Source organism: Nothoprocta perdicaria, unplaced genomic scaffold (assembly GCF_003342845.1).
Source record: "Nothoprocta perdicaria isolate Ctin4 unplaced genomic scaffold, notPer1 scaffold_162, whole genome shotgun sequence".
NCBI lineage: Eukaryota > Metazoa > Chordata > Aves > Tinamiformes > Tinamidae > Nothoprocta > Nothoprocta perdicaria.
Window position 1 is genome coordinate 232,954 of NW_020454783.1, and position 12,238 is coordinate 245,191.

The 12,238-nt window shown below is 51.6% G+C and overlaps 1 protein-coding gene across 1 annotated transcript in view; it reads left to right on the top strand.

Annotated features, from left to right (window-relative positions):
- NCOA2 (nuclear receptor coactivator 2) overlaps window positions 1-12,238 on the top strand; it is a 147,145-nt gene that overhangs the window by 40,233 nt on the left and 94,674 nt on the right. The gene's annotated exons all lie outside the window — the stretch shown is intronic.

A 12,238-nucleotide genomic window follows, 5' to 3' on the forward strand; every position in this document is an offset into this window, starting at 1 on the left:
GCTGCCGCGTCTCGGCCGGAGCGCGGCCCTTCTTCTGGCGCGGCTCCATCGCCAACTTGGAATTTAAAGTGAAAGTGAGTGAACGTCCCTCCTCCGTTTAAACATCCTGTGGGTTTTGCAGTGCTCTATTTAAACGAGCRTCCCACGAGCGCTTAGTTTTGCCTCCCCTTTTTTCCTCTCCCAAGGAAGATTATCTGGTCAGGTGTTTAAAAATAACCTTCTGAGCAGAACTTGCCACACTGACTCGCACCGGGGCGCGGGGGGCGTTTCGGGCCCCTAGTGACACTGGTAGCACTGAGTGGTCCGCAGGTTCAGGCGGGGCTCCAGAGTGCTCCAGGTTTTCCCGAGACGGGCAGGGAGCGGATCCTTCCTTCCCAACTCTGCTTGCTCCGGCCGGCACCGCCCGGCCTCTCCTGGGTGCATCGGTACTGCCAGCTGCAGACAGGGGCATGGGGTGCCTCCCAACACAGCCCTTCGTACTAAACCAAGGCGTCCTAATGTGTATAAGTACGTGAAGGGGCAATGAGGGAGGAAGGGGCCAAGCTCTTCTCAGCGGTGGCCAGKGACAGGACAAGGGGCAGTGGGTACAAGTTGCAACACAGGCAGTTCCATCTGCATGTGAGGAAGAACTTCTTCACTGTGAGSGTGACAGAGCCCTGGCACAGGCTGCCCAGGSAGGCTGTGGAGTCTCCTTCTCTGGAGGTCTCCAAACCCRCCTGGATGCCGCCCTGTGCCCCGTGCTCTGGGTGTCCCTGCTGGAGCAGGGGGTTGGACTGGATGATCTCTAGGGGTCCCTTCCAACCTCAACCATGCTGTGATTCTGTGAGTCCTAAGGAAATTTGGCACCATTGTAGGCCATACTGTAGATACATGTGGGATATTCAATGTGGTGCTTCCATGATACTACCTGTATCACCCGCTTGCATTAAAGCTGCTGCTGTCGAGTGTGGGAGCGGGGCGAGAGCTGGTCTGCCTGGGCCCTGCTGCTGGAGCAGGATTCGCTCATGGTTTTGGTTACTGAGATAGGGCCCTGCATTTGCATACAGATTTCCTTTGTTTTTCCATGAATCTGCTCTGACTAATCCTTTGGCCTGTATTTCATTAAAAGTGTTGACTGCAGAGTGATGGCTTTGGTAACAGATGAAACAAAACTCKTTTTTTCTTTTTTTTTTTTCTCCTTTTCTTTTTCTTTTCCCCTTCGCATGTACAAAACAGAAAGAACAGGATGACCATTTCTGTTGGTAACTGAGCGCGTGTCTCGCTCTGCTGGCAAAGCCGTATTCACAGAATACAGCTCAGCGCTGCTCYCTGTGTAAATCCATGCCAGTGAGGCACGTCCGTTCCCACTCATCCGCTTATTCTGCCCCTTCCCAGCCCCCTCGCCTCCCTTCCTATTTTTAGAGCCACCACAAAGCTGTTTAGCTTCAAAGCAGAGATGCAATTAGGAGAGTTTTCACGTTTTGCTGCAGGTTTCTAGAAAGCAGATGAGCCCCGTTTGGATGCTCTGCTCCTGAAATGGTGATAAACTGCGTTGTGCCCACGAATGCTTTTTTGTTTCCTTTTTTATAACGTTTATAACCTCAAAGCTAAGAGCAGATGACGCCTCAAGTTGGAGTTGTGGCAGATGGATGTGTGAGGAGAGCAGATTCTCGGCTTGCCCATATGAAAACGGGTGTTGTGCAATGTTTCCTGTGCTCTTGTGCAAATAAAGCTAAGTTCAGAGTCTCTGTGTTCCTGTGATCTGCAAACCAAATAGGAAGGGCAGGCTGTTAAAGGGGACTGTTTATGTGGTGGCAATAAACATCACACGTGCTTTTAGATGGCCTGAAGACCCTGCAGATTTACTAAACTTTAAAGACGGTCACGTGTGCGGGTGTTTGTCTATAATCATAAATATGTGCAACTCCCAACAGCTCCTTTTGTGGCGTTTGCTTTGTGCCAAGTGCAGCATTGCAGCCCTGCAACCCTCGTGTCGGATGAATGAGGACGCTTGATTCTGTTAGCCTAAGTATGCTGACTGTTCAGCAAGAATTTCTTGTTTTAATGCTAAAATAATTATTTACAGTCCTTAATGGTGTGGAAAACAATTGTGAGCTAGCTTGCAATTATTTTTTCCCCTTAATCTAACAGAATATATTCCTAAAGAGAAAGGACAGTTTAAGGAATTCTTTTTCTGTAAGCATGACTCTATTGTACAAGCAAACAATTTAAAAAAAAAAAAAGGAAGTAAAATAGTTCTAAAATATCATCAAGACATATTTGGCCTGGTAGACAGGGATCTATCCACACAGAGCAAGAATATTTTAATTGGATAAGAATTAATCAGTCCTATTAGCTTTAAAGTCTGAGAATAAAAAGTATTCTGGGTGCTGTTATTCACATAATGCTGCCATGGAAAATGCATGYTTTAAAGAATGGGATTGTAGATGTATTTAGTGAAAACTGAAGCTTAGCAATTTTGTTTTCCCGGGGACTTAGTAATCATGTCCCTGGTTGAATGTGCTAAGCACATTTAATATTTTAATCAGCTAGTTAATCGAAGTAATCGAATCTGCTCGGGTYGTTTTTGCTCCCTTCCTGAAGCCCCCAGGAGTTTCTCACGTTCCCCCTGCCGCGGGACACCTCAGTCCGTGTCTCTAGGTTAGTACATAGCAAAATGGGTTCATAGATTCATCTGAGATTCGATACTTCCTTTTTTTCCCCCTCTTTTTTGTTGAAATGTCAGTTTGCCTTTTGATGCCTTTTGTGAAGGGTCGCAGAAGCGCTCGCCGGGACGACACCACAAGTCTGTCTTTGGCCACGCTGGTGCTGATAAGGGGCTGTAAAGAACTGTAGCATCTATCTGCTCCAGGGATCCGAGCTCCGACAAAGCAGCCTTGACACCCGGCCAGTTTTGGTCTCTGCAGACCTCATAAATGAAAGAGATTTTTCCACTGCCCTGTCACAGAAAACAAAAATGCAGCTTACTGAATTGGCTGTGCATTGCCAGTTTTGTGAGGAAAAAAATAAAAAGTCTCTTATTTTTTTTTCCCTGAATAATGAAAGCAGTACTAATTAGTAAAAAGCACTAAAACAATTCCATATGCTTTTTATTTGCAGTGCAAAAGCCCTATAAAGCCCCTTTTTGCTTTTGTTGTCCTCCTTTGTGTGTGACGGTGATGGGAGCTCCAAGCCTGTTGCTGGGTCAGGCTGCTAACGGGCCCGCAAGAGCCGGCGGCTTCCAGGAGAGCCCCTTCCAAAGCCACCCCTTGGCTGGCAAGCGCTTTCCCAGCCTCTGTCCATAGAAGGGAGATGGGATTTTTTTATCCTTCTTTCCAGGAATGGGAATCCCACCCCCTCGCTGGTTATGGGGCCTCTATCCCGACCAGGGGGGACGCGGCAGCCCCTGCATCTGGTGAGCAGGCCCTGCGMCGTGTCTCTGCATCAAAGCAGTGTTTGATGGTGGCCATTAACACCTCCYGGGATAATATCCCCATCCCGGTCTCTCCTCCGAGCAGGCGGAGGTGGAGGGGAGATGTGGGACCCCAGGGAGGCGCCGCAGGGGAGGCCCTCGCTCAGTCCCCGTCGGGTTCTCTGCAGCTCCCGATGGGAAGGGGAGCTGCTAACAGGCATGGGGGGGAAACAGGGAGGTGGATGCGTGACAGCCGGGTGGTTATTGATAAGGCGGKGGGGATAAAGGAGGGAGAAATCCCTCCTGAGCCGAAGCCCTGGTCCCCYAGGCTGCCACGTGCGGCCCTGTTGGGCCCAGCGCGCGGAGGTGGCACCAGGACACACGTGGGCCCTTGGGGGCTGCCGGGAAGGGCGGCTGCCCCCTTGGAAACCATCCGGGTGGCGAACATGGAGCAGGGCCCTTGGCTGCYGGGGAGGTGGATGGAGCCGGRGCTCCGGRGGCTCCAGAGAGCGCCTCAGGTGGRGGAATAACTGCCCGAAGGGAGCAGCGGGAAGCCCGAGGGCATGGGCGGGAAGCGCAGGGCAATGCRCTCTCCCTGCTCCCACACGTCTCCCTGCTCCAGTGCGCTCTTCYGTGCTCCCGTGTGCTCTTCCTTGCTCCCACACGCTCTTCCTTGCGCTCCGCCTTGCTCCCTGTTCCCAACCAGGGCTGCTCTGCTCGGACCGAGAGCTTCAGAGCAGAGCGGGGCCCGCGGCCACTCTGCGCTTCCCTTCCCTCTTCCCTTCCCTCTTCCCTCTTCCCTTCCCTCTTCCCTTCCCTTCTCTCTTCCCTCTTCCCTGCTGCTCGCGCTGAGGCGGCGCTTGGAACAATTAAAATATTTTCTCTGCGAGGAGAGAGGCAACTCGCCTGTTGGTTTGTGTCTGTGTTCGGCAGCAACAGAACCATTTCCCCCTCTTTGGGAGCRGGGAGTGGTGGCGGCCTGGAGAAGCAGCCTGGGAACAACAGCAAAATTAGTCATAAAATTGGAGCAGTTCGGGTTGTTGGAAGAAAAGAGCAGCAGCTTTGGGGCAATTTTTCTTTTGCCAGAATGAGAGATTTATATATGTATTTATATATATCCATCTATATATACACACACAAATATAAATGCATGCTTATATGTATGCGTGGGGTTTGCTACTGGCTTTAGTAGTAACGTGAGTTTTCTCATTTTAAAAGTTACATGTAAATGCTACAAATTCTTTATGAGTCAAATTCATGAAATTAATATATAATAATCCTTTGTTTTTATGTTGTAACTGCCACTGAAGCRAGACATTAAAACCCTTTTACATTTAGGGGAGATGATGTGATAGAGAAGTTGTTTCTTTATCCGGGTTACATCGTGAGTTGCTGGTGAGTTGGCTCGAAGAAGACAAAAGGATGCCTGGCAACGAATGCAAAAATAATAGGAACCAGGCAGCTCAGTTTGAACCAAAACTCTTAGTTACCGTCACTGCGTTACTTTTTTCCCCCTTTGGCCATAATGTGCAAACGCTTCCATAGCTGCCGCGCCGGCGTTGGCCGCGTGGGTTCGTGCTGCCCCCACGCTTGCTGCACACGAGAAGGGCTGAGAAGATGCAGAAGGTGASCAGGTTACCTCTGGCCGTGGCCCCAGGAGAGGACTTGCTCCGTTCCTCGCATAGGGACAAGCCTGCGCTATTAGGGAATCCCCAAGGTTCTTGGGGTGCTCTTCCCAAGACTACCTGCTGATGCTGAATTTCCTCATGGGCCCCTGCTGTAATCCGGAGTGAATTTGCATTGTGTGAATGGTGGYGGATCATGCAGTTCCCCAGGAGCGCCGGTCATGACTGTGCACCACGGGTTACGGTTTGAAATCCCCTGGTTTTGGGGCTGTTCTGCGAGTCTCCACTTTCTGCAGGACAGAGATGATGCCCTGGATCCGGGTGCTTGTCTCGCTTAGCTGCATGCACGGATCTGATGGCAGAGATATCCCATTTCTAGTCCTGCGGCTGCTGAGTGTTCATTTATGTATGCAAGGTGGAGAAGCAGCAGCAGGAGAGCACCAGGGTTCTGTTCAGTGGGCTAAAAGGAGCGAATATAGGAGGGGAAAAGGGATTGCTCCTAGAGGGGAAAGCTCTCCTCCTTTCTCCTGTGTTTTTCTCCATTGCCTTGGCCAGGTTRGTGAGCTAAAGGGTAGGGTGGGTGCAAGGAAAGGGGCAGGARCACATCATTTTGTTAGTAGTCGCTTGCTAGCACCCACTGAACATTTCTATCCAGAGTAACATATATAATCGTGTTTTGGGTGTTTCCATGAGAGGAAGCATTTGTAGTTTCAGTAAGATTTAAAGATATATATATTAACTCTTAAATTTTGCAAATGTAGCCAAAAAGTTGGAGCAGAAAGCAATATTTTGGATTAGAATTGTYGGACACAAAACCACATTTGGTCATGAACAGAGTATTTGGTAGAAAATACTGTTTGCTGCTAAACGTCATGGCTTTCGGGCTCAGAACTTTTAGTTTCTGGTTGCTCATCATATAGCTGGAAGGGCCATATGGCATGAGAGATGGCATTTTAATTGAAGAATCTCACAAACTAGATATGAACATTGTAATAGAGTTTAATGATCTTTGATTCATTAAGAAATCCGTGCACGACATGCAACTTYGTGCATTTAGGAGCACTGAAATTCCTCAATTTCCCTCTTCCTCGTTCTCTCTTCTGCAGAAACATTCCACGTATTTTTGGCAACTGTCTAAATTCAGTCAACTGGCTCTGCATTTCTGAAAGTTACCCAGGTAGAAACCAAAGCACAGCTTAAAACCAGCGATGGGTCCCCGGGGCGGCCGAAGAGGCGTGAGAAAGGCCAGCGAATCCCATAGATTCCTGTCCCAAGCTGCGGCGGGAAGAGGGGGGAACTGTAAAGGTTGCCGGGCTCATTGCAGCCGAGTCGTCCTGGCTCCGAGCGGGGCGCGAAGGGCCCTGTAGAAGCTGCAGGACGTTGCAGCAAACGCCTTGGGCTCGGCACAACTGCGCTGCACTTGGGGTTTGCTTCCGTAACCGCTCTCATTGAGCTCCAAAAGAAAAGAAAAATAAAGTCAAGTCACACCTAGGTGCGTAACTTTCAGTTTTTGCACATCTCACACTGAGGTTCCTTCTTCCAAAAATGTAACTACCACTGGGATGATTTTAGTTGGTATCATATAGACAATTTGCTGCTGCTTCTGGCAGATTTTCTGTCTGTCCTGCAGCTATTTTAGACTCTGCAGTTCATAGACTTAAGAAAAACAAATCGTCCTGTAAAGTGCATCAAATGAGGTGAGCTTAAATGTTGGTCTAAAATCAGCACTTATGAAATGATGAACAACTAAAACCTTTAGTCAGCCAAAGCAGGGCCTCAGCGAGAGGAAATTGCTCTAGTTCCTGAGAAAATCAGTGGGGGATGTCAGCTGCTCTGCCTGAAACTGAGGTGGTTTCACTCTGCTTGGACCCTGCCTTTCGCCCAGCGCCTGGTGAAGTGTTAGATACCGTGTGTGTAACAYGAAGCCATTCGTGCTTATGAGTATGTTATTTGTATAGCGTGTGCGTTATAGGAGTATGATGAATGCTGACGTGGAGCTCAGCCTGGTGGAGCTCGTCCTGCTGCTCGGGGCTTCCTGCTCAGCAGGGCTGCCTCCTGCTGCTGCTCCCGCTGCTGCTCCYGCTGCTGCTCCCGCTGCGGAGTGATTCCGGTGTCAGAGGCAGAGCATTCCCAGGCACGCGCTCCCTACAACGTGCTGACGAGCCCCCAAATTACGGAAGCGGCTTCATACCAGCAGGGAACTGCAGGTGCTGTTTTCGGTGTTAATAATTTTTATTTCTTCAGATTGCTTTTTAATAAGCTGTTCTAAGCCAATGCAGTCGATGCTGTGCAGGTACGAGGTTGCCCTCGTGCTTTTCATGTTGCATTTCAAACCTCGAGGTTTTCATGTGCTTTGCAGCGTGGGGATAAGCTCTGAGCAGCAGGAGGATAACGTGTCGAGGAGCTGCAGCTCCTTATTTGCAGGAGACCCATAATGTTTTATATGGAGTTTGTGCAATGTTATTTGAACAGATTGAAATGAAATCTGAAACTGTGCTATTCATGTTGATAAATGCCTGGAGTAGTTTTTTGTAGTTGATGCTAGTGAAGGTTTACAGAATCCCAGAGTGGTTGAGGTAGGAAGGGACCTCTGGAGATCCTCCAGTCCAACCCCCTGCTCCAGCAGGGACACCCAGAGCACGGGGCACAGGGCGGCATCCAGGCKGGTYTGGAAGATCTCCAGAGAGGGAGACTCCACAGCCTCCCTGGGCAGCCTGTGCCAGGGCTCTGTCACCCTCACAGAAAACACGCTTGTTTGCTAAAAACACCTGCCATTTTTGGAGGTTTGCTGGATTTCGGATGAGTTTTCAGGAACACTGTAGTGCTCTGTATGGTCAACTAAGTCTATTCCAGTGGCTTAGAGCTGAGAGACAAGCACCGGTGTCTGATACTTCTAATCAGTTGAGTAATGATGTATGAATGGAAATATTTGGTTTTCCTTTTTCCCCATTGAAAAAAAAGTGCTTTGCTGACAGCCAGTCTGTTAGACTCTGCCAAATAAAACAGCGCATAAAATCCTGCTCTCCTTTTTTAGGAAGGGGCTTGGTGTAGTTTCCATGATTGTACATTGCAGTACTAAAGTGTAATTCAGCCTAATTATAGTTTTCTTCTTAACTGTAGCTACTGATCAGAAAATCATTGTGTGCTTTAAAAAAAAAGAACAAAAAAGCTATTTTAGATGCTCGATAGCCAATTTTGTTGCTTAAATAGCATTCAAGATGCAGTGTTCCTTATTAGTCATTTTTCAACGTGGAAATGAGCTTTGAACGTTTCGTTATGATTCCGCACGCAGAAGTTCGAGCTGCTGAGCTCGGACTTTCCTGAAAATCCGGACGCGCCTTCTGGGAAGGTGCATGTAGGTCACATGCAGCCGGCTGCCACCAAGCGGCCCCTCGTAGTTGGACGTGCCAGATGCCTCTGGGCTAGACCGTTAATTCCGTAGAAATAGTCGGTCATTCCTTAGAAATTGTGGCCTCTTATTGAAAAATGAATGTGATACTGAGAGTTTAGTTGTGTCTTTTATCCCTGTGTTAATTTGCRCACGCCTACAAATCTGTGACAGTTGGGTTCTCTGTTTCATTGGCCTGCTCTTCTGGGCATTGTTTTTGCAGAAGTATTTACAGGAACCATTGAGAAATTGTTTGCTATGAAGAGCTCAGCACAAATCTGTGCATTGGATTTTCCTGTGAAAGAGGCATGTTGCCTGTTTTGAGAGGTTTTTCTGGGTATTACCGAGTTACACACGTTAATGCCACTTAATGCGTTTCGGGGCCTTGTGTGTTTGCTCCTSCATGTTAAGATAAGTAGCTGCTTAAACAGAGAAAAAGAAAGAAAAAGTTTCCCCGAGCTGCCTTGCCCAAACAGTCCCCAGCTCCTGCAGGGCCACTCRTCACAGGAGCCTGGCAGGAGGTTCCCTTCCCTCCCGGAGACTCCTGGCAGRTGGGTGGCTGCTCCCAATGGAGCGCAAAAAGGGAGCCTTGGCCTCGTTATCTGGAGCGCCCTTCGGAGGGGGTTAATCTAGCCCATCCTGCGGCAGGTTTCCGTGGGCCGGGAGCAGTGCTGGCTTTGCAGCGGAGCCTGGGCRTCCCTGGGGTGGATATGGGGCCGTCGCGGCCGTCGTGGGGCTGTTGCTGGCCGTGTGACTCGGGCCCATGGGGAGGCCGCCCCCATGGAAGCGGCTGCTTCCAGTCCCTCCAGCCTGGCCAAACGATGCCTTTGGGATGAGCTGTTCCCAACGGGATGTTTGCTGCCAGCTGAATTGCCCTTAGCTTTCCGCCCAGTGACACTGACCTCTGCCTGAGAGGGTGGTGGGGTGAGTGTGAGATCCGGGATAGCGATCTGGGTTAGCTGGAGCTGCTGGAGGAACGGAGGGGAGCACGAGGGTGAGGAGCTGGGCACTCCTGATCCCGCCTGGGGCAGCAGGGTCTGCAGGAAGGAGTCTGGGCAAGGCCTAGAGCCGGCGGGAGCGAAGGAGGGACAACGGGAGGGAGCGAGTGACACCTGCGGGCATTGGTTGCCATTCAGGGCAGTGGCTGGAGGCTCAARGAGATGGTCAAGGAGATGGTTGGTGCTTTGGAGAGATGGGGGCTGAAGAAAACCTGGAAAGGACTTTGAAGGTGGGAATGAAGAAGGGTCAGGGGCTAAATCAGCACAGGCCAGGGAATACTGGGGTGTCAGGCTTGTGGAAAAYAGGCGGAGGAGTTTGTTCTGGAATGTCCTCTTCCATAAAGATCCTCAACTGTAAATAAATATTGTTTGGGTCTGCAGAGGCTCCTTGGCAGTGTGTGTGTTACCAACCCTGCTGCTGGGCCCTGTGCACGGGCTGCGTTTCACTTCTGCAATCCCTTCTGTGCTGCGGCAGCCACAAAGGGTGTTTGTGGCGATCCCCGCTCCGCTGCTGAGCTCGGTAGGTGTCTGTAGGTGACAGCGCTGGACCTGCTGATGTCTCCATTTGGGCTTTTTTGTGTGTTTCTGTTTTTAGGATTTGGTAGTGCAGACATCTTTGCAGGCGGCGGTGCCCAAGTTAAGTAATGGCCCAGCGATGCTCCCCCTTGCAGAGCCTTCCGTGGTGCCGCGGGGACACGGCTGCCCTGCCGAGGCCCCGCTCCGTCCTCGCGCCCCGCGCTCCGCTGTGGCGCTGGGCGAGCGGCCTGGGCCCGCCGTGTGCCGCCCGTGCGCGTCTTGCTTTCTCCTGGGCGCCTGGAGGCCTTGGGATCCGATCCGGGAAGGCGCTGAGGGGGCCGGCGGGCGCTGCTGCCTGAAAGGGCGCTGCGACGCGCAGGGTCGCGCCAAGTACCCTGCAGAATTAGCCTCMAGCTACGGCCCTTGGAGAGCAAAGAGGGGGGTTGTTTTGCACTTGTTTTGTTTTTCCCTTTCCAGAACTGGAGGTGAGCCTGGCCTTTGACCGCTCCTTTAGTTTGTTCCCAAGTCAGGAATAGCCAAATAGGAGCCACCGTTACGTGTCCAGAGCAGCCGGCGAGGCCGCTGTTGCCTTCATGATAAAAAGGACTCGTTCCGTGTTTGACCAAGRCTCACACGGCCCAAAATGAAGCTGCCGAGCAGGGGCCGGGCGTGAGGGGCCSAGCTCCTTCCCACTGCAGTGGCTCTGCAGGCAGTGACCCAGAGGCCCCGGGCAGGATGCATGGCAGAAACGCAGCCGGTTCCCGTCCCGCGGGCACAAAGTGCACCGGGGTTCGGGGTCCCTCCGCTGCAGGCTCTGCAGCCTCTGYGGGCTGCTCTCGAGGCAGCCGCTTCTATCAAGAAATGCGGGCGTAAAACACACTGCTTTTTTGATTGTGTCTGATAATGCAGCGACAGCAAACTAAAGTAACGAGTAAATTCRTCATTGATCGCAGGCGCAGACACCTTGTGCCCGGTTCTTGCATCAGAGGCAAAGTATAAAGTAACACCCCGTCCGAATGGCTCGAGGCCAGGATTTCAGTGGTGTTTCTTCAGTTGCAGGATTTATGTTTTTCTGGTGTGGTGTCTGTAGCTAGTTACGATGGTGTGATGGCTTGGTGTAATCAGTAGATGATAGTGATTTTTTTTTTTTTTTTTTTTGCTAAGACATAATTAAGCTAAATGTTATTTTAACTGACTTGAATGCAAAATATCTAACATTAGATCAGATTTAATGAACGGAAGCAGAAGTTGCTGGGTGAAACCCAGCGCGCATTTTTGCCAGGGAAGCTGCTGGTATTGCAGGAGAGAGGGGCAGGAAAAACCGTGCAGCTTGAATGAAGAGKAGCTGGGATATTCCGTGGAGGGAGTATGAGCGCACATCCCGCTGCCAGCCTGCTCGGCAGCTCCAGCACACGTGCCTCGCTGAAAGGCTGCTTTAGTCACGAGCAGTATTTGTAAGTGCTGCTTTCTAAGAAAAAAGGGAGCTATTTGGGGTATATATGAGTATAAGTTGAAACAGAGGCAGTTCCATCTCCGTGTGAGGAGGAACTTCTTCCCTGTGAGGGTGCCAGAGCCCTGGCACAGGCTGCCCAGGGAGGCTGTGGAGTCTCCTTCTCTGGAGGTCTTCCAAACCCACTTGGATGCAACTGTGCTCTGGGTGTGCCTGCTGGAGCAGGGCGTTGGATGGGTTGGTCCGWAGGGGTCCCTTCGGGTCTCAGCCGTTCTGTGATTTCTGAGCACTGCCATTTAGTGTCTAAAACAGTGACCGACAAGGCAGGGGTGGGAGAAGAGGATCTCAGCTTCCTTTTTACCTCACAGAAGTGATTTGCTCCCCTGGAGCCCCGCGAGCCCTGCTGCAGTCTGCGCGGCGCAGCGTTGCGGAGCGCCTGCACGGGAGGCAGCGCGGCGGCTGCTGCCGCAGAGCCCGGGGCGGGTGGGAACAGCCGGGCTGCCCGGCACTGGGAGTGGCGGGAGCGCTGTGCCCAGCACTGGGAGCAGGAGCGCTGTGCCCGGCACTGGGAGCAGGAGCGCTGTGCTGGCAATGGGAGCGCTGTGCCTGGCACTGGGAGCGCTGTGGCTGGCAATGGGAACGGGAGCGCTGTGCCGGCAATGGGAGCGCTGTGCCTGGCAATGGGAGCAGCGGGAGCGCTGTGCCTGGCAATGGGAGCAGGAGCGCTCTGCCCATCAATGGGAGCACTGTGCCCGGCAATGGGAGCGCTGTGCCCGGCAATGGGAGCGGGAACGCTGTGCCTGGCAATGGGAGCACTGTGCCTGGCAATGGGAGCGCTGTGCCTGGCAATGGGAGCAGCAGGAGCGCTGT